Genomic DNA, 22,396 nt, shown 5'->3' with positions numbered 1-22,396 from the left:
TTAGTTATGAGGTTTGCCACACAAATGCGCTGATGTTGTCTGCCATACAGTGTGCAACCTAGTGGGTGGTGGGTCTCTAGCAGGAAGTAACACACTCGATACTGTCTCCGGAGATAATGAGAACAAATCTGGATCTCCCCCAGGTCACGACGGAGACCCTGGCGGGCCGGCTGGCTCCCAGGGCCCAGGGACTAACAGAGCCTTCTGATGGAATAGTTTTGGTGCCTGCAGCTAGTAGGCTGTGACAGGTAGGGGCTGTGGGAGGGGATCACGTTATGAAGAGCTTCAAATGCACTCCCTGCTGGCGGCACCACCCGTCCCGGAAGGTTTCCCAGCGATATAGGGCAGGTTAAGGTCAAGGTATCATGGGCCAGGAAGGCCAGCTGTGGCCATCCGGACATGAGTAGGAGACGGTTTAGTTCAAAGTTTTGGTAGTGCAAAGGGAGAGGAGGTGCGAATCTGGGAGAGGTTTAGAAGAAAAAAAAAATGATAGCCTTGGCCACAGATGGAGGAGAGGAAACAGTAATAGGAGTCTCCTAAGTTTCTCTCCTTGTTACCTCTGGGTTTGACAGGCCGGAAGGCTGGAAACCTCAAGGTGCAAAGGACGGACATGAAACAGAAAGGACGCCCAGTGTGAGGAGGAGATAATAGTGAAAGAGGTTTGGGATGTAGTGAGTCTGGGACAGCGACATTGGAACGTGTACCGAGTTGTGCCGGCTTCCTGCCCAGGCCCTCTCCCAGTCAGGGCAGCCTTTCCCTGGCCCCACTGTAGGAGGCAGGGCCTGGCTGCTGTGCCGGTGACAGAGATGTACGAGTAACCACACTGGCAATCCAAGACATTTTTACAACAATGTACAAATCACTTTGACATCTTTTATTCTACTCACCGACACCGTTTCACGGTAATCCTCTGGAGTGGTGGGTTTGCGCTGCATGAAACTATATAACTGGATATCTATGGCATTCCACTCCGAACTCTGGGGACTGCAGACCAAATGTACTTACATCCAAGAGACGGCCTCAGGTGAGGGGCATGGGGAGTTCAAGGGGAAGAATCAGAAGAAGGGCCCGGAATATGGGGATGCAAGACGGGACGCTGCACCAGTGCGTGGTGGCAGGGGGGTGTCATCTCCGTCAAATCGACAGACCCCTCATGCAGACTTAGGGGAGCTCCAGAAGCGTTCACGCAGGCACGGGTTGGGAAACGCGTGTGTATGTTCAGTGTTGATTACCGACCGTTTTAGGCGTATAAAACATTGATTGTATACGCAAGCCAAAAAACAGTAGAATGCATCCCTAAGTGCTGAAAGAAAAAAAGAACTGTCAACCTACAGTTTTATATCCTGTGAAAATATTCTTTAGAAATAATGGCAGAACACACGCCCAGGGGGAAAATAAAGCAAGAAATGTCATGAGGAAATGCATGGAGTAGGGACCTCGTTTTTCAGTAGAATGGTCAGCAGATACGTTTCTGGGAAGGCGACAGTTACGCAGAGACTGCAGGTTGGTGCGGGCACGAGCCACGTAAACAAAGGGGAGCACAGCATGCAGGGCAGAAGGCCCCGAGAAGGGTGGGCGTCCGACATGTTTGGGAAATGGCAAGGAGGCCAGTGTGGCAGGAGCAGAGGGTCTAGGAAGAGAGGAGAAGGGGGCGACCTCGTAAAGTTGACAGTCGACCAGATTGTTAGGTTTTATAAGAAGGATAAACATAAATCTTGTTTGCTAGGACCATCCAAATTTATACCTATTGTCCTGGTATTATTTTATTCTAGATACTGTTCTGGTTTGGATGAGAATCTTTGTGGTAACCCTAGTTATAGATCATTTAAAGGCTTTGACCTATTCGCTGTTGAAATGGGGGCCCCGGGAGAGTTTCTGCCGGAGCCCTGATTCCGACAGGACTGACTGTCGTGTGGAGGGCAGCAGTGCCTGGGCAGGACAGGAGAGGGGACGCCAGTCCGTTGCCTGTTGGGTGTCTTGGGCCACAGGGCAGCAGCGGAGGCGGTGAGAGGTGTCCGAGCTCGGGAAGGGTTTGGGGGGAGAGTGGCGTGCTGGGTGCAGGCTGTGAGAGGAAAACAGGAGCAGAGGGCGACATTGGAGTCTGCGGCCTAAACGGTGGAAAGGATGGAATAGCTCCCAGCTGGGGCGAGGAAGACTGTGAGAGGAACAGATGGGGAGGGGAGCTCAGGAACTAGATTTCGGATTGCGAAGTCAGTGGTGCCCCCTGGATAGCTAAGTGGAGATGTCAGAGAGCTAGCAGGTATAGAGGTCACAGGGTCAGAGAGAGCTCCCGGCTAGAGAGTAAACGTGATGTTTGATTCCGAGAGACTGGAGGGGCTTTCCAAGTGTAAGCAGAGGAGAGACGATGGTCAGAGGACGGAGCCCTGCGATGCTACAGTGCTTGAAGTCAGTGAAATGGCAGGACAGCAGCTAAGACTCACCAACATGGACCAGGGAGAGAGGACTAACCCCAGAGAGCGTGCTGTGCCAGAAGCCACCCGAAGACGGTGTTTGGAGGAGGGGGAGTGATCAGCTGGGCCCAGTGCTCCCTTCAGGTCCCGTGAGAGGGTGGGTGTGATTCACTGTTGGGTCCAGTGCCTCTCACTGGGTTTGGTCCCCGGCAGACTTGACAGGAAAAGAGCATCTGTAGGTAGTAAGGGTGGAAGCCTGACTACAGCAAATTAAGAAAAAAAAATGTTGCCTATTTGCACTGGGGAGGGGGTTGTTTTAATTTTTTGTTGTTGTTGTTTTTTCTTTTCCCTACTTTCAAATACCTTCCTTGTTCCTTGGGAAAAGCAAAAGATAAGGGCACCTTTTCCCAGAGGCCTCTCCAGCCTGCTGGGTACAATGGCTGGCAGGGGGCCCCAGAAGCAATATGCTTCTCTATCGCTGGCACCGGGCTCCTTTTGAGGATGAGGGCATCTTACAGCAGCATGATAACTCACTTTATACTGCTCGTCACGTAAGCCCCTGCAGCAAGGCAGCCGCAGTTTGGGAGCCACAAACCCCGCAAGTGGACAGGACAGATGGCTCAAAGGAACAAGACCTCCCAGAAATAACCCCTTTCAAGTGGCAATGGTAATGTGGTTGTCCTCAAAATTGCCAGATGATGTTTGAAAACATCTTGGAGTGGGAAAGAAGCAGAGCAGGATGGCAGCCTAGCTTTGGGGGATGAATTAGGGGAAAAGAAAGAATTCATCAAAGCTTTTCGAGGCCAGGAGCTCAGCAGTGCTCCAGCAGAGAAGTGTTCGTAGGAAAAGAGAGGCCAGCCGGGAGCAACCCGGTCAGTGCCGTTTGGGGCCTTCGCGGGAGGAATTGTACCGATGGAGATGGTCTGTCACTGGCTAGAAACTGAGGCCAGTGGACCCAGGGGGCCCTGACCAGGAAGTGCAGGGGAAATCCCGTTTATTGGGAGAGGTGGGCTCTAAGAGCCGCTGCAGAGGTTGGAGCAAGGCAGCTATACTGTCCTGGAAACAAGTGGTAATGGGAAGGGCACAGGCAGGTGGCCCAGCTTGCAAGATGACTCACAGGTGAGGATGGATGGCATTTGTAAATGACAAGGACCTTGAGAGGTGACCACAGGTAGTTAAGGTGTTGAAATAAGAGTCTCTCACTTCTGCACTCATTTGACTAACTGCTGAGACCCAGGTATCATGCCCAGCACTGAGAATCCCAAGGTGCAAAAGGTGTCTACACATGAAGGCTACAAGTGGGGAGTGAGGAGATGGAAGCTCACTGAACCCAAGTCTCAGGGGAGGCGTGCAGCTGGAGTCAGACTGATGGGCGTAGCAGGGGGTGGGCAGGAGGCCCTGAGAAATTTTCCGACACAGTGGGGCATGTGGAAGAACCAGAGAGGCCCTGGGAGGCTCAGGGAGCTGAGAAGTGCGGGAGTGCCCCCAGTCCGAGGGAAACGAGGGGGGGACACACGCAGACGGGCTGAGTCAGCAGCAGCTTAGTGAGGCGCCGAGAGGGAGGAGCGTCCCCTTACGCCACGGTGTGCGGGGCCGCGTCACGCCCCCTTTGTGAAGGCGTTCGTGTGTTCGAGTTTAGTGGGGATCTTTCCGTTTTAAAAATGTACTCACTGCAGAACAGTCGTAAAACACGAAAAGTAGAAAGAAGAAAATAATCCTCTGTTTTAGCATTCAGAAGTATCTCTCCCTGGTAATATATAATTTCCCCTCCATCTTTTTATCACTTAACATTTAAAGGGGAGTTCTCACATTATTAAAAATTATGTAAAAATATTATTTTAAGCAATACCTAACATTCTGCTATGTGAAAGTACAATGAGTTATTTAATCATTCTCCCAGCACTGCGCTTTCGGGGTGCCTTCGGTTTTATGAAAATATAAATAAAGTTGTGGTGAACATCATGTGCATGAATCTTTGCTGCGGATCACGCCTTCAAGATGAACTCCCGTAATTAGCACGACGGGGTCAAAGGACGTGAGCGGGTTTAGTCTCCTGATCCTTATCGGCAAATGGCTTTCCATCGAATGCTTCCCATCTGTGCCTCAGCCCGCAGCATTGACTCCGCACTCTGCAAAAGGGAATGTTGTGATTTAAAACTTGAAATCACTTAATCTTCATAATATTCTCATGAAAGATAAGGAAACTGAGACCAGCGGGTCTTTCTCACTGGCTTCAAGTCATACAGCCAGTAAAAGACAGAACCACCACCAGACTTGGCTGATTCGAGAGCCATCTCGCCCCCTCTCCCTGGGCAGGCGGGGGACACTCCTCGGGAGAATTTTAAATCTGGAGAGTGACATGACGTACAAGGTCCCCTTGGCCTGCTCTCCTTCGTGCTGGCTTGCATATTGGCGGTGACTCTGAAGATTAACCAGCTGACACGAGAGAACCCTGTCTTCATACACGGCTTCTCATTCTGTGGGCATTTATGGGCTGAAGACTGATTATGTGGAGCGAGGGGAAAGAAGAACTGAAAATGTAATGTAGGTTATTAATGTTAATAAGGAACATACATGAGTTGGTACAAATCGGCCCACAAAGAGGACTGGCTGCAGCACTGCCTAAACAGAGTTGCGTAGTTCTAATTGCAGAAGGTCGTTTCGCCAGGAATAAGGTTGAGTCGTCCTCAGTTCGGCTCCATCTCTGATTCCTCCCGTACCACTTCTGCTTTCCAGACCCCACGGTCACAGGTAATGACACCCAGGTCCAGGGTCACCTCAGGATTTAACTCAGGCTTTGGGCCAGATTAGCCACATGGATTTGATCTGCTTTCTTGAAAGACCCAAATTGGCCAGTAATCTCACTGGTCACACATGGGAAGTGTAAGAAAAATAACAATCAGAACTACTATTTATTGAGTGCTCACTGTATGCCAGGAACTTAGAGAAAATGAGCTCTGTCAGGCACGTTTGGGGCCCCATAAGCAGTCCAAATGAAAGACAGGCCCTCTGGGGTGGAGTCCAAGACTGTTGTCAACAGCAAAGAGGTGAACACTGTTTGCAAAGGGACCTCGCTGATGTAAGTGGTCGGTTTCACAGGGCTTTGAGTTGTGCGCACCGCTTCCCTAACTTGAAGAGCGTGCTGGCACTGCCCGGGGGGCCCCACTGGACTCATGAGTAATCAGTGACGGCCACTCGTGAGTCTCAGAGGAAACAGCAGCTGGTGTTGCTTTGCCCAGTGGGGTGTGTCTCCCCACTGCTGGGCTCTGCCTTCCGGCTTCCGCCCTCCTCCATTTCCCTGGATTTTGTCCTTTGCCCCGGTCAGTAAGGGAGAATGAACTCGAGAGACACTGGACGACAGACGGTGACCACAGTGACCATCCTTACGGAGGCCTTGGGGCACACTCGAGGCCATGGTAATTTTTCCACGACAGAACTTCTCAAACTGACAAATGGACTGTCCTTTGAGAAAGAGTCTGCCCCGCACCAGGAGGGACAGGTGTGCAGGACATTCCAAGTTCCAGGAGTTCACGAACACTGGGCTCATGAGCAGACGCAGGTGATTTACACACGTTCACTCACATACAGGCCACACGTCGACGATACCGTGGCTCCCGTCCAGATCATCGCAACAAAGTGAGTGCTGTGTTAAAGTGAGGCGTCTTTTTGCAGGCGGCAGGTTGTACCTTCAGTTTATTTTTTTAAAAAAAGCAACACCTGTGAAATGCAATGAAGCACGCAATAAAACCAGGTCTGCCTGCATTCACTGGAATATACTCATACAGTCGTAGCCTCTCCTTCCCCGTGTTGTATCGAATGCCTGTCTTCATACCTCTTTACCCACGTAAGGGAAAGTGACACTTGGACAGTCACTCCCCAATATAAATTGGCGGGGAACAGAGAGGGATGCCCTCGGAGCGACTCGATGTGTGTGTACATACCCCTGTATGTGTACTTATGTACGTATGCATTTATATGTGTGCGTGTGTGGGCAGTGGGGAGGAAGAAGAGAAGAGAGAAAGGCTGGACTGTGGAGAGGACTGCATGAGTGAACAGCATGGTGTCCTCTGTTCTTAACGTACAACTACTTGCAGAGGCCCTGGCAATTTAAAAAGTGCACTTAGGTACTTTAAAAGAAAACGCGTTGGCGTTACGGCCAACGTGCGTGCACTGGCCCCTCGGCAGTGCCACCCTGCCAGCGGGGCATCAGTCCGTCTGGCGAGTGGCAGTGGCAGTTCCAGTGGACAGGTTACATTTCCCTCCTGTTTCCCTGATCCTTCCAGTTGTCTGGTACCGTCGTACTCATCCCCTACTTCGGGCATCAGGCATTTGGAGGGGCCTAGGTTTTTCCTTGAAAATGGAAGTGTTGGCATTTTCCTTCTAGAACTCGACTGAGGGCAGTCAGGACCAGGCCAGCCTGTTCCACTTTGCTGCGACCTGCTTCCCACTGCCTGTGTTTCCCACGGAAGCTAGTTCTCTCCCTCAGCAACGCCTGCGCCCATTCACCACGGAAACTCAGCAGTTGTCTTTTTTCAGCGACGCTGTGGACACCTGCTCTGTGCTGAGTGCTGGGCACCTTTGGGAGCTCTCAGCCTAAGACACGGGAGAGACAACTTCGCCACAACCCACCACTGTGCGACATGACGAGTGAGCGATTAGTGTTTTGTGTGGAGGAAAGAGAAGGGTAACCCTGCCTGGGGAGGTCAGGGAGGGCTTCAGAGGAAATGACATTTCAGTCAGAACTTAAAGGGTGCTTGCTGTTGCCTGGCCGATGAGGGCCACTGAGGCAGAGCCTACAACACAACAGGGTAAAGAGGCAGGGACCGTGGGCTGGAATGCCTGGACCCACGAGGGCGCCGATGAGCACGTAAGTTGGAAAACTAGGCAGAGGTCAGGAGCAGAAGTCGAGGAAAGCTCTTTGCCATGAACTGGTGCTGTATAGAGGCCCTTAAGTCCAGGAGTGTCATGTACCATTTGTAGCTAGGACGTTTGGGGCCCCAGGAGTACTGGGCCATTTGAAAGACACATTGTTAGCCATTTCTCGGGAAAGGGATGGGAAACACTGGGTGTGTGGTCAGAGAGGGGCCGAGGCCCGGAAGGCCTTGGGAAAAGGGTCATGAATGAACAGCATCTCTGTGCTTTTGTCAGTGTACTCACTGAAGGGGGATTGAGGCCCTTTGTAAAAAAGGCAGCGAGGCTTTCTAAGCTTGGATAAGCTCACAGTTTCAAGTCACTGCCCCAACTCCAGGTGTCCGAAGCAAACTTCTTTGTGAGATGGTGCCTGGATTGTAGAGTTTCTGAAAACAGATGTTTCCTAGAGAAAATGCACAGAGGTGGCAGGTCTGGAATTTCAAGAGCAGGCCACAGGCAGCCAGAATGGTCCCAGGCTCTGAGAGGTTGCTGGATTGTTAGAGTGTGAATCCCTAGGACACCTACCATGCAGCTTTGGGGAGGGGGGGGGCCCACACCCAGGGAAGGGGCGGTTCCATGGCTGCAGCTGTTGACAGAGAAAAGAGGGCTATGCAGCTGCTTCAGCTTTTGACACATTGCCTCGGGGTGGGAATGGGAGGCCATTCAACTTCCTCTCAAGCCTGCTGCTTTGCCTTCTGAACTGTGCAATTGCAAAGGTCACACTGAGAAAGAGGCCCCAGCTGTGAAAGTGTTTCCCAGCAGAGAGTCGGGGCATTGATACGTTCCCATATCAATTAGGCTCAGTCCAAGGCTCTCCAGGGAGCTTGGAGCAAGGTGGGCGATTGTCACAGGTGCTAAATGTGGCTGAAGACAGAGCACTATCGCCACCAGTAAGGAGTTAGCAAGGTTATAAATTGTGCTGTTCATAATAATTCCATTTTGAAGGGTATTGTCTGTTTAATAAAGGCCTTAACCACCTGGTCATACAAATAACCGAGGTCAAGTGTTTGTGGAGTCGGCTTCCTTAATTAAAAAGCATTGTGAGAGTCACCTGGACTTCATGGAAAACTGAGTGCGTTCTCATGCACTAAGGGCCGTGGTCGCAGGCACAGAGTTTGCACATGCAGAGCGGCCTTTCCTGGTCTTCCAGAGCCCCCAGGCCTGTGGCAGGCCTGCACCGGAAGGGCTTTGTGTGCGGATCAGTTCAAGAAATGCTGTGTGTTATATGCCTGTGGAGGAGATTCACAAGGCCCCCTGGCATAGTAAAGACTCTGAGGTATCTCGCACTTAGGAAACCTGGTTGCCTTTGTATAATTTAGCATTTCCCAGCCTTCATGTCCATGGAGCCGTTGTTTGGGGGCTGGGGGTGGGGGGCAGGGAGGTTTTTAGCCACCTTTCAAAATCCTGCATATTCAGAACAACTTTAGGAAAGGCTGATTTGGAAAACTCATACATAAATAGAAGTAGGATTTATCGATTTGTCCGTTATTTTTTTGACAATGTTGAGCCAGTGAACCCTTAGACTATGTATGAGTCCCTGGCGTCCCACACAAAATGGGTCACGATCTCCGTCTCCAAACTTCTCTCATCTAGACCCTGTCGTCTTCGTGATTCCCCACATCCACCCAAGCAAACCTGGTCCGACCGTGTCGATGTTTTTCTACAACCTGCCTATGTTCCTATATCCACGCCAACGGTCGTACTCTGAAGCACGCTTCTGTCCACACGTGGATTGCATGCCGTGTTGTGCTCCACAAACCAGCCCTCATTAGGTGGGATGTAGGCCAAATTCCCAGCTGACCAGTGTGCTTCCTTTTATGTGGGGTGTAAGTATAGTTCATCTGGCTCAAGTGTAGCATTACTGATCTCCATCTATGGCCTGAATGAGGCTCTGCCGCCTGTATATCAGGCCATAAACTCACCGAGTAAATAGACTCTCCCTCATCCTCCCCTCACTACAGGGGACAATTATTAATGTGCCTATTAGCCACAGAAGCCAGCTACCGGCATTTAACTTCCATGGTCAGGGGTGGACAGCAAATGGTAGAATAGAAGTGTTTGCTTCCTCAAGCACCCTGTCTTTCTCCAAAATCCAGCTACTGTGTTTTGGCTAAATGTTTCTCTGTCTGCTCCAAATAAAGGCCTTCTTCCCAAATTGTTTGGGAAGAACTCCTCCTACTCATGCGTTTCCTCACCACCATTTGCTTCCTGCTCTTACGGAGCCCCCTCTGGACTCAGGCCCCCCACTCCCGAGGCACTGCCTAACCACCACGTCTCATTGCCTTTTCACAGTTTCATTTTTCCACCTCCTCAGAGACCTCTGGAGGAGTCTATTCTGCTGGCTTACAGAACACTGAATTCTCCTGGTTCTCACACGTGCTCCTTAAGACAGCTTGTCCGGTCTCCATTCTCCACACGGAATGTTTCCACTCATTTATCTCACTTCTGTCCAACTACCAAATGTCACGCTGCAGAGAGCAAACCAAAACCGTGGCCTTTCCCGAATATTTCTATTTCTCCAAATGGAATTGTCAGTTTCCCAGGTCAATTGAAGTTAAACTCTGAGGATCGTCTTGGACTCTCCTGTCTCCCTGACCTCCTATGACGGCTGTGACTGAGCGATCTGTTAGGAAGCATGAGGGCAGATCTCTAAAGGATGTTTGCTGAACATCATTTGGTTTAAGCTGTGAAGCTGTCCTGCTTATATTATTTCAAAGCACTCCGTGGCTTTGTTGATATGTATGTTATTATCACTTAAATGATGTATGTGCTTTATTGGAGCCCTCTACTTATCTGAGATTCTAGTGGCCTTCCTAAGGGAATAGTCATGTCTGTCAAAGACTTCGTCAGCCTAGACCAGAAGGTTTTACTCACTGCCTGGCTCAACCCTGCACTGGATTTTTGAGAAGAGTAAGATTTGGTGCTGACTTTATAATCACCTCATTGGAAAGAAAAGCCATAAATCTGAAATGTTTAAATAACTGTTTCTGAAATTATTTAATTAAATCCAGAAACGTATGGTTGGGATACATACTTCAAGTGCAGGAGGAGAGGGAGGGCCCGGAGCTAGTCAGAGTCAGTGTGGAAGGTTTCTCCGAAGAGGAGACTGAGTGGAGAGGGAAGATGTGGAACCTTGAAGAGGGCAGCGACGGGAGCCAGGGACACTCGGCACTGTCGCGCCCTCCTTTCACCGTGGGGACAGACAAGGAGCTGAGCCTGGCAGGGCAAGAAGCATCTCCGTGCATGTAGGTGAAACCCCCAGAAGTTTCCGAAACCAACTGCATCTGGGTGTTGTGTCGGGTCCTTTTCCAACCAGCAGAGCAGGCCTGGGTGTGAGGTGGTGTCCCAGCTTGTGGGAAAGGAAGGTGCTACCCTCCCTGCCAAATGCTGCCCTAAAAATAGGACCTCAGAAAGGGCTGGCATTGGGAGCAGTTCTTAGATTACACTACCTTCCATGTAAATCAACTGGCAGGCATTTAGTTTTGCAAATGAGAACAGTGGGCCAGTGTTTTATGGCTCTCAGCTTCTTCCCTGGCTCCTCCACTCTCCCCTTTTAAATGGAAATGGAAAAATGGAAATGAGGTCCGGGTGATGCTCAGGATCTCTGTTTTCAGAAAAGATAAACAAGGTGGCCTGATGGGAGACTCCTAAGAGAAATGTGGCTCCTGAGGGACGGAAGGCTGAACATAAATTTAAACGTCACTAAGTTGGGAGGTAACAAAATAAGACAACCAATATCACACCCCTAGACTTAACTCACTTCACGATGATGTGGAACATCACTGAAAGAAGATGAAAGCCAAGGAAACAGGGAAACTTCCAGAGAAATCCATGAGATGATGCTGGGAGATCTGAGCGTAGGCATCCGAAAAGTTGGCCACAGGGGCAGGGGAGGGGGCTGAGGATGAACGCCCAGCAGTGGAACTTAGGGCAACGGGGTCAGGGCTGGAGCCGGTCAGGACCCGTGAAAGAGGGGCATCTAGATGATCATGTGTCTTGTTCGTCTACAGGTAAAAGCAGGGCAGCAGACCAAGTGGTCAGGGTGACATGTGCATTGGGGAGCAGGAATCCTGGGTTTGGGACCCTAATCATGTGACACCAGACAAGCCACTGAGCCTGCTTTCCCAGCTGTACATGAGGAGAAAAGCACCTCCCTCAGAAGGTTGCTGTGAGCTTTAAAAGTATTAAAGGAGCACATACGAGGTATATGTACATAGGACATGTGTTTTATAGAGAGTGAGTGTTCAAGAAGTGGAAGCTGCTCTTCCTCCCCCTCCTCTTCATGCTATCTTTGTCATCCTTTAGAGCCAGAGGAAGAGAGGAAAAGGTCAGGCCTACTCCTTAGAACCCCGAGAATAATGCCAATGCTATCAAAGAGAAACAGGGATTCTGCCTTTCCCTGGGTGGAAATTGCTCTTTACCCGAGAAAAATTCGAACTACCAGGGTAAAGCAGCACCGGCGGCCCGGGAAAGTGAGGAGGCGGAGACCCCAGGCATTGAGATGAGCCCGGGCTCCTGCCGACACTAACTGGGTGCAGGCTGGCCCCAGAACCCCAGGGAGAGACGCCTCCTTAGTGTGGGCATCTCCTAGAGTGCACGCCCCGGCAACTTCTTCCCCAGCTGCCACAGCCTTCTGGTCACTCTGATGACTCTGCCCACTGGACACAAGTGCCCCGAGGCAGAGACCGTGTCTCACTGACTATTCCTTCCCAAGCCCCAGCACAGGGTCTGGCCCAGGATGGACACACAAGTGCAAGTGTGCTGATTGAATGAGAGACCAGAAGATTCGCAACAGACGAATGTCTGCATTTTCAAAATGGAAGCAGGGTAAAATTTGGCAGCTACTGATACCTAAACTTGATGTTAATTCAAAAAAAAAAAAAAAGTCTTGCCCTGACCAGTGTGGCTCAAGTTGCTTGGACATTCTCCCCTAAACCGAAAGGTTGTGGTTTCATCCCGGCCGGGGCACATGCCTAGATTGTGGGTTTAGTCCCTGGTCCGGGCACTTAGGAGAAACAATTGATGCTTCTCCCCCTCCCCCTCCCTCCATCCCCCTCTCTAAAATCAATAAGCATGTCCTCTGGTGAGGACTTAAAAAAATGAAAAACTCTGGAAGAAACTTAAATAGCTGGTTGGAAAAATCTGCAATTCATCTAGAAATGATCAGGAAATTTGAGCTGACCATTAAAAACCACTCGTGTGATGAAAAGATTTAAACAGTGAATCCAATTGTATATTGCATTAATAGAAATCTAGGGCCCTGAGCAATCACAGTCCTCCTGAGTTTTGCTGGTCAGACCACCTTATGTTGCGTTCGGAGCAGTTTATTTTACCAAGAACTCTGATAAACTAGGACACACCCAAGAGAGGGTGACGGGGACCCAGCATTTGGGTTCCTGTCAGATGAGAGCCTTCACGGTGTGACCTGGAGAGTAATCGGTAGAGGTGGGCAGAGGCCCACCTTCCACAAAGCTCTGGAACAGAGATGACTCTCTCTTCTGTACCACTCACAGTCACAGAACTGGGGCTCATGGACGGACATAACGGGGCCCAAATTCAACCCACCATAAAGAAGAATTTCCTAGAAAATAGAATTTTGCTGCCTCCAGGTGCAAAGAGCACCCTTCACTCCAGCTGTGGCTGGATGACCTGCTCCGGGAAGCCGTAGATGGGATTCCTGCCTTGGGCCAGAAGTTTTCTAGCTGGGTGGTCTTCAACCCCAAGCATCCACGACAGTCCCACTTCATTCATCATGAATAGGATTGACTCTCAACAAGAAATCTTTCCAGACCAGGGCCTCTGTGCAGGAAGAGCCCATGGAGGCTCCACTCACATTATTTTCCAGTCAGCTGCTCACAGTAGCCTTGTACCTGGAGCCAGGGATTCAGAAGGGTTTCACCATCAGTTTAAAGCGACTTTCAACATGTCGCCAGGGAGTGGTCCATCTGTAATTACTTCTAATTATTAGAAGATAATTTGTAAGTTAGAGAACTGATTCACACTGCCTCATATGATATCACAGCGAATGTCAACTAACAGGAACTGCAATCTGAGATTTCTTGAATTCCTCAAAATCCTATCTCAAATCACTCAGTTGTTTTTAGAATGTTTAGTAGCAAACCTCTACCTTTTAAATAAAATCAGATACATGCCAGAAATAAATTAATGGAAGTACATGAAATTAGACTATAATTTTTCTTACATTTTTTTAGTTTAACATTTTTCCATCATCATTTAGATTTAATTTGCGTTTTTGTCAGTAAATTCCCATCTCCTGTCCCTTTTCTTCTTCTCCTCTCGCGCTTTCTTGCTTCTCCTTTTCCTCTGAGAATTTCAATTTTTTAAACTTTCCCAGGACTCAATTAATATCACTTAAAAAAAAAATGTCTGTGGGACCAGTGAAGTCGTGAAGCTGTTGTATTTAATACTCAGCCGAATCCTGGAAACCAAATCTGTAGCCAAACATTTGGCTTTGGTTTAGAGGCAGAAGTCAAAAAAGGGAATTGACATGCAGGTGTGGTGCAAAGCTGGTCTTAAAAATACAGATGTTATTACCTCTGGGCCCCAGGGGCCTGGGACAAAACGCAGCTAAGCCACCCCCAGAGGTGAAACAATGATCATAAAATGGTTTCTCGATTTGTGAGTTTTGCTGAGCTGTCTCTTTGCAACATTTACTGACTATTTAATAACACTAACAGCTCTTTGAGCTAAATTGCTAACATTTGGGGAGCAAGGTTATGTAAAACAAAATTGAATTATGAAAACAATTTTCTAGTTAGCTCTGGCATTTCTTTATTTCTGTTTATCTTTTTCCTGAAAGGAGCCATTTACCAGTTCCTCAGCTGGCGTGAGCGGGTGTCCGCAGACCCCAGACGGCCGGCGCGCCCCTCTGAACAGCAAGGGGCTCTTGTTTCCCGCTTCTGGTCCCAGCCCAAAGCTCAAAACACATTCAGTCCTGGACGGATCTGAATCCAAGTACCCAAAGTGGTCTTTTGAAGAAAACCATGATGCTCATTGAACCTAGTTTTCATGAAACTTCTCTCTTGGCCTAGTGCTGTTGGAAGTAGTCTTGTGTGGATACAGAAACAGCATGAATTTAAAGACAGAGGCACTTTCTAGTAAAACTGAAAACGTGCACACCGTAAACGCAAGCAATGCGCCCTGTAGGTCTATACCGCAGGGCAACCCTCCCCCATGTGCCCAGCAGTTAAAATAAGTAAACTAGATGCATATGGGCCCACATGGAGACATCTCAAAAACAACACAGGGAAGAATGCAAGCTACTGAAGACACGTTACAGTGCTGCAAATTTTTAAATACAACACAAAATGTGCAATATAGGAGCCTGAGTAGACCCCAGCCTCAGCAATGGTCTCCAGGGAGGGGATTGGCTCCCTCCAGGGACCTCAGGGAGATCTCCAGGGAGACCAAAGGCTCTTCAACATCCTCGATAATATTGTGTTTCCCCCCAAAAGAAAACATCTAAAGCACACTTAACAAAAATTTAATTTAATGACTACTTGGGTATAACTTTCTGTACTTTCCTGCATCTTTACATATTTTACAAATTAAAAATTGAGCTTCAATAAGAATTTAAGCAAAAAGAATGGGAGCACTGTCGAGCACCCCACAGTCTCTCCCCACCCACTGGAGCGCAGTGGTCGGCGTCTGGGGAACCAGCCCAGGGAGCAGGAGAGCTGTGCTCAGACCCACCCACGTTGGCCCCTCCCAGCAGCCAGCTCCTAAGATTCTGTAAATGCTTGCTATGTCATGACTTAACTTCCTGGTCCAATACTACTTACCGGGCACAAATTTTTAATCCAGCTTGTTAATAATACAAGTTGAAATTTCCATTTTTTCCCCTATTGATTGTGTCACCTTGAGGCTCAAGTTTTCTTTTCTTCTGTACATTGCATTCATATGTATAGACCCAAACAGGACACAAACGCACATGGCCCGCCCACCTCTGTTCCAGGTGGAACTTTAGTGAGCGGAAGTACTACACGTGGATGGAAGTCTGTTCGACAGTAGCAGTTTATTTCCCCAGCTAATTCGGTTAACGCCTGGCTGGAAATGCCCACTGAGCTTTGAGGCGATTTGAATGTTTCCTGGCATTGCTTTTGTTCGGCTGGTATCGCACACAGCCCTTTAGAAACACATGTGCAGTCCCAGAGGTCGGTTGAAGAAGAGCATCGGGGCACTGCCCGTTGCACTGAGGCTGTGATCGGAGGCCTTGGGGCGACCTGGCGGGATGGGGCACGGAGAGGAAACAGCCCAGTGTTTGAGGTCAGACAGTTGGGGCTTTAGGTCCCACTTTACCACCTGTGAGGCCTTGGAAGAGTTACCTAACATCTCTGATCTTCTGTTTTCTCATCCAAACAACAAGGTCGGTAATACCGATCTCATGATGCTGTTAAAAATTAAATGACGTGAGCAATGTAAAATGCTTACTGTGGCGCCTGACATTGTCGGCATTGGAAAGCACAGTTGTGGATGTTTCTTCCTTCTCCCTGACAGCAGACAGGCAGAGGCGTGAGGATGCTCCGCATAAGTGTAAGGTGATCTGTGTGTGATGACTGACATAGAAAAGCACTGTCCAGCTTTGATTCCATAGGCACACCAGGTTTTGCCTGGGGATTGTAACCATCTGTGTGCCCTTTACCCACCGAAGGTCATCTCCTTTGCATGGTGATTTGTCATCAGGAAGGCATCAAGGTTAGCTCATTGTTCCAGCCAAATAGCTCAGCTGAAGCAACCTTAGCAATAGTTGTGGTGTCAAATGACACAATTAGATCTACAGATTCTGTGTAAAACCTCGTATGAGCCTTGAGAAATGAAGCCTCAGAGTGGATAGATTCGTCCCCCTCCTCCCCAGCCCCCACCCCCGCCGACATCCCTGTAGCCTAGACTCACTGTCCAGTGACCGGTGTTGCTGGTATGGGCACGTCTCAGCCCTCAGATGGGGTGGAGGGTCGAAAAGGCTAACAACCAGTGGGGCCAGCTTCTGGCCAGGAGTCCAGCCTGTTTTCCAGTCTTACTATTGGCCACTCCCTATTGCATCATCTTGAGCAAATCACTTATTTGCCTTGAAATGTCTTCCTCTTTAAAAATGAGGATGGCCCTGAACAGTGTGGCTCATTTGGTTGGAGCACTGTCCTTTAACCGAAAGGTTGAGGGTTCAGTTCCTGGCCACGGCACATGCCTCAGTGGAAGGTCCGATCCCCAGTCTGGGTACACGTAGAGGAGGCAACTAACGGTTGCTTCTGCCTCACATCCGTGTATCTCTCTCTCCCTTCCCCTTTCCCTTCCCATTTCTCCAAAAAGCGATGAAAAAAATGTCCTCGGGTAAAGATTAAAAAAAAAATAAAATGAGGATCCAGATGATTACAGGGCTTCTTGTTCTTTGCATGTGTGTTATTGATACTAAAATACACTTTTTTTCCCACATTTTAACATCTAGGAAGTCAGTATGTAACTTAAAGTTGATAGCAATTTAGATTTCTGATAAATACAGTATGAAATTCATGACAAGTACTAATAATCATACTGTTTTTTTATCAAGAGTTTCTACAGGACAAAAATTTCTATTGAAATACGGACTGGAAACAAGAGTTTACAATCCATGTGACTCTAGTGGAGATTGTCACATGGAAAAGAGCACGGAGCCACTCAGATGGGTGTCCGGGAGGAGGGCCACGTGGGCGGCCCTGAGGGCTGGGGCGCACCGCACTGCAGTCTGTTGGTTTGCTATTCTGTGTGCTTGCTAAGTAGCTCTAGAACATTCTGGAAAAAATAGAAGGTGGTTTGTGGGAAGACAGAGTAATATTGTACCTATTAAACAATTACATGTAAAATTTCACTGAGGTGTTATTGATATTGATTAGCTGAGTGTTACCATAACTGTCACACATTATTTACTTTCTAATAAATGTGTTTGGACACTGAAACTATATTCAAAATAATTTCATAGTGGTTGATGTCATAAAAGATTTTTTAGAAGCTCAAGAGTTATATGCTGTGAGCATAGCGCCATCTAAGAAAAAAATATTTCTTATTCGTGCTTTGGATAAATGGAGGATTCATGTTAATTCATACCCTAGTAAAAGAGGATATATTACTGTATTGAACTGATAATGACTTTCTGTTGCTCTTGACCTTGCATACATAAAATGAAGCCACTATTACTTGTGGCTTCATAATGATTTACTTGTTGCTTGATTTATCAGGCCTTCATGATGATCAGAATGCACCTGGTCTGTACACTGTCTCACTGTGGCAATTAGCATGGCTGACAGCTGAAGCAATTTTGAACCTGACTATCCCAGGAATGAGGCCCAGAGGTGTGGGGTGGTTGCTATTAGCAATTCCCAGGGCCAAAATCTGGGACCAGTTATCCAAAGGGCCACATTTGAGGGCTGGCTTTGATTTCCTAATTGACAGTAGGAATCCTAGTTTATCGCATATGCCATGAATTTGTTAGTCTGAAGGAACTAATCAAAACGCTGTTTCTATAAACATTCTCATTGATTCATCATTTCTGAAACCATGCAGTTTATGAGTCGGTCCTATTCTGGGTAATAGCAATTACTTATAAAAGCTGCTAGATAGTTTCTGTCAAGCTTAATTAAACATTTTCTGCAGGGAAACTTCTTAAAGAATTTGTAAACTGTTGCCTGTTGATACCATGCCCCAAATATTACTCATAAAATGGAATCCCTACCCGTAAAAATAACACAGAGGCATCAGACCTCCAAATCTGGAAGCCAGTTGACTCCTTTTAGACAAGTTCCACATGTCTCATTACCTCATCACAGCTCAGCATTTGGTCTTGTGTATTATTTATGAGTGGGATTCACTTTTTTCCCTAACGTGTTCTAAATCTCGTTTTAAATGTATGTTCTACTTTTTACTACCGTTCTTTCATAAATGTTAATGATGTGAAAAGTACCTAAGGACCAGTGGAGCGGCTCATAACAGCAGCCTCTGTAAGAAGCGCTGATGAAGAACTTACTTATCAGGGGAGATTTTTGTCCCAATTATGAAATCAGAGGAAAACCTAGAACTTTAGGGGTACCTTGGACTACGCAGTACTGGAAATGTGGGGGGACGTTAGCCTGAGTAAAGGCTCAGGACTGGGGTGCTACAGGCTTAGACTGAGGGGAAGTTTGATCCCTGGGGTCCACCCTGAGCTGGGCAGGGTTTGGACTGATAAAGAAAATAAGTGAGAGCACTCCATAAAGAACTTTGAGCTGAGGAGTGATGTAATGAAAGCGATATTTTAAGAAAATTAATTTGGTAGCATTGTGGTATTGGAGGAAAGGGGTAAGGATGAGGAGCACGGAGAGGCAGGAAGACCAGATTCTATTAAGAGGAAAAAAAATCAGCTGTGGCTGGTGTGACTCAGTGGATTGAGTTGCTGGCCTGTGAGCCAAAGGGTCACGGGTTTGATTCCCAGTCAGGGCACCTGCCTGGGTTGCGGGCCAGGTCCCCAGTAGGGGGTGCATGAGAGGCGACTGCACATGGATGTTTCTTTCCCTTTCCTTCTCCCTCCTTCCCCTTTCTAAAAATAAATAAATAAATATTTATAATATATATCAATTTTAAAAAAGAAAAAATCAAGGAGTAAAGTGATGACTGAGGAAGGTGATACCTAAGGCCACCAGAGTGGTCTCAGCCTCACACCTTCAATGAGAACAGCAGCCACCATTTACTAACGCACTGTGCTAAGTGCTTCACATACAGCATACCATTTATTCATCACAGCAACCCGAGGACTAAGTACTGTTATTAATCCTATTTTGTAGATGAAAGAGAAGTTAAGTGATTTCCCCTAAGTGATTGGTAGAGCTAGAGTCTCAGCCTAAGCCATCTGATAGCTGGGCCTCTGCTAAAAAGGAGGGACATTAGAAGTATTTGAAAGGCAGAAATGAGAATCGGCCAATATTTCGCTTAGCACTGTACTTGGTATTATGACATCTTAAGGTATTTTATCATATGAGTTTAAAATCTAACCAGAGAATCAAGTCCTGCGACACAAAGCAGACAGATGTCACAGGTTGGGTTCCCCAGGAAACACAGCGGGAGACCGTGCAGGGAGCTTGGTGGGGACAGAGCTCGGGGAAAACACCAGGGCGGGGCAAGGATGCGGGAGTAGGTGCAGGGGATGGAGACCTCAGCTCATCTTACGGGGAGTTCTGGGGCTGGAGTGACCCTTCAGAGCCGTCCCAGTAAAGGCAAGGGACAACTTTATAGCCCTCCATCAAGCAGTCAGCAGAGGCTGGCTGTCCCCAGGAAAGGCAGGTGCCCCAGGAACAAAGCAGCTTCCTTGTGCTGATGACGGCTCCCAGGAGGGGCCGCTGTGAGTCTCCAGCCTCGGTCCTGCGGGGAACCCAGACAGCACAGTGCAGCGGCCATTACACAAAACACCCGAACACACGTAGTTTTGAATGATCTCCTCTGCAATATGTAAACACCTTAAGTCACACTTTAGAGGAACACTTTCCCTTTGAACTACAGTTTGGTGGGGGAGAGATGCCCAATAAATCTGTCAGTACATTTCTTTGCCATGGAATGGTGGCCTTCGTTCTTGATGAAAATAACATGGAAGGCATTTGGTGTGTGACTTAATTGAAACACTGTGTTTTGGACCCATTTGGTGTTAATGTGTAAATCCAATACTGTTTTCACACCTGCTCTCTTTTTTATGATGCCTTGTTTAAGTGAAAGTCTAGTCTGGATTTCTCGTTTCAGACTAAAGACGGAGGGTGCACTATCACTACTGGCCGGGAATCCAACTCACACAGTATTGTGAAGTCATCTTTCAGGTCCTGCAAAAACCCTTTGCCAGCCTTACCCTCAGAGAGCAGCTGTGCGAACAGTGGCATGTGCCAGAATCACTTAGAGAACGGTCCATTGTACCACTGCTGATCCAGATACACACAAAATACAGGCGTACCTGAATTTTATCTCCCAAAGAATCTGATTCCTGGTGCCTGCGATGGGATCCAGTCATGCTTTTTTTTTTTTAACAGTCTCTAAGATTCACCAGAGTTTCAAACCCCTTTCTAGTGGGTCAGTGAAGACCTTTCATAAATCAGTCTATTCTGTGGAGATCTTTGGAAATGAGATTTATAGAGCTTCTTTAACTTCCTCTTCTTTATTTTAGTTACCTTATCCATTGCTCATTAATGAATATGGTTCTTGTGTTTATCTCGATAGATAGCAAATAAGTGGGAAATGCAAACAGGGGCCTGTTTCTCTTTTATCCATTTGTGCAATGAGCCTTAATTGAGTAGTTGCTATATTGCAAGCACTCCAAGCAAAATGCTAGGAGTGCAGAGACAGGAAGATTCAACCTCTGCCTGCAGAGAGCTCACTGTCTGGGGAAGGGGCAGAGACTGCCAGATGACACAGTGCTAATGCAGAGATTGGCACAGGGGCTGTGAAAGCACAGACAGACCTGCAGTCCCTAAGTCCTGCCCTGAGAGTCAAGGAGGGCTTCCTGGAGGAGGGCTTCCTAGAGTCCCCTAGGGGACTCTGCAGTGTGGAGGACCCTAGCCAACAGAGTCCGCCTGTTATGGCTTATGGGGAGAATGAATGCACAGGTGACAACAATCTTGTGGAGCAAAAGGGAACAGGCACGGCTACTCTCTCAAGGAGAGAGTGCCTATGGGTGTCTTGGCCACTCCCTCAAGAGGGGAGCACCCTTGTGGTTCTTAAATGCTCGACCTGTGCCTGTGGGGTAGGGCAACTGCCAGAGAGAGAGAGCAAGGCTTCTGCTTACTAAAGAAAGTGTGGTCGCAAGAAAGGGCAACCTTGGAAAGATACCCTTTTTCCCTAAAATACAACACACCCTATGCCCTCTGAAAAGCACTCAGGATCGTAGGTCCTCACCTGGGCCGTTGCGCGCATTCTGCCCACGTCCCTGTTCCTGGGCGCCAGATGTGGCTGATAGCCTTTGCGTCCCTGTTTGGGCGCCAGATTTAAAAAAGGTATCTTTCCAAGGTTGCCCTTTCTTGCGACCACACTTTCTTTAGTAAGCAGAAGTCTGGCTCTCTCTCTCTCTGGCAGTTGCCCCACCCCACAGGCACAGGTTGAGGATTTAAGAGCCACAAGGGTGCTCCCCTCTTGAGGGAGTGGCCAAGGCACCCATAGGCACTCTCCCCTTGAGAGAGTAGTAGTGTCTGTTCCCTTTTTCTCCACAAGATTGTTGTCACCTGTGCATTCATTCTCTCCATAAGCTATGACAGGTGGACTCTGCTGGCCAGGGTCCGCCACACTGCAGGACTGGAAATGGGTAATTCAAATGTGGTGTTTTGATCCATAATTGTGGCACATCTTTCTACTTACTTAGTCTTCCTTTGTATCCCTTAAGAGAATTTGTATACATTTTTCTATAAAGATCTTTGAACTTAAATTTCTAAATAATGTATAATGTTTGATACTATTGTGAATAGTATGTTATCTCTTATTCTTTTTCCGGTTGGTATGTTGGATATAGAGAACTACAGTTGACCTTGGGATAGTGTCTTGTATCTTACAACTTGGCAAACCTCTAAGTATAGATAAACATAGTATCTACGAACAATGGCAATCTTGTCTCATCTTTTCCAGTCTTTATGTTTCTTATTTTCTTTCATGTGTTATTGCACTGGCCAAGACCTCCATAGGTTGCTGGAGAGCAGCAGTAATTGTGAGCATCTTCCCCTTCTTCCAGACCATAAAGGGAATGTCTCTCCATTTTCTCTTCTGAGAGTGATGTTTTCTGTGGGTTGGTGATAATAGATAACCATTTGCAGTTTCAGGGAGTGCCCTGCTAAGTTCTTCTAAGAATGCTTTATCTTAAATATGAATAACACTTTAACAAATGCTTTGTCTAAACTACATCCTTTGAGATACCCATCTTGGTTATTTAGAACAGCGGTCCCCAAGTGTTTTGGCACTAGGGACTGGTTTCTTGGAAGACAGTTTTTCCACAGGTGGGGATGGGGGAATGTCTTTATAGCCTGCCACCAGAGAGGCGATAAAGGTGCAGCTTAATTGTCACTTGCCACTGACTGATTTGTTTTTTCAGG

The 22,396-nt window shown here is 47.9% G+C and overlaps 1 protein-coding gene across 2 annotated transcripts in view; it reads left to right on the top strand.

The window, feature by feature from the left end:
• Positions 1 to 22,396, top strand: part of THSD4 (thrombospondin type 1 domain containing 4) — a 585,083-nt gene that overhangs the window by 427,217 nt on the left and 135,470 nt on the right. The window lies entirely within an intron of this gene.

The sequence above is a fragment of the Artibeus jamaicensis genome, unplaced genomic scaffold (assembly GCF_021234435.1).
Source record: "Artibeus jamaicensis isolate MK-2021 breed Jamaican fruit bat unplaced genomic scaffold, CSHL_Jam_final scaffold_286, whole genome shotgun sequence".
Classification (NCBI taxonomy): Eukaryota; Metazoa; Chordata; class Mammalia; order Chiroptera; family Phyllostomidae; genus Artibeus; species Artibeus jamaicensis.
Note: the sequence above shows the minus strand (reverse complement) of the source record. Positions and strands in the feature narration are given on the sequence as shown.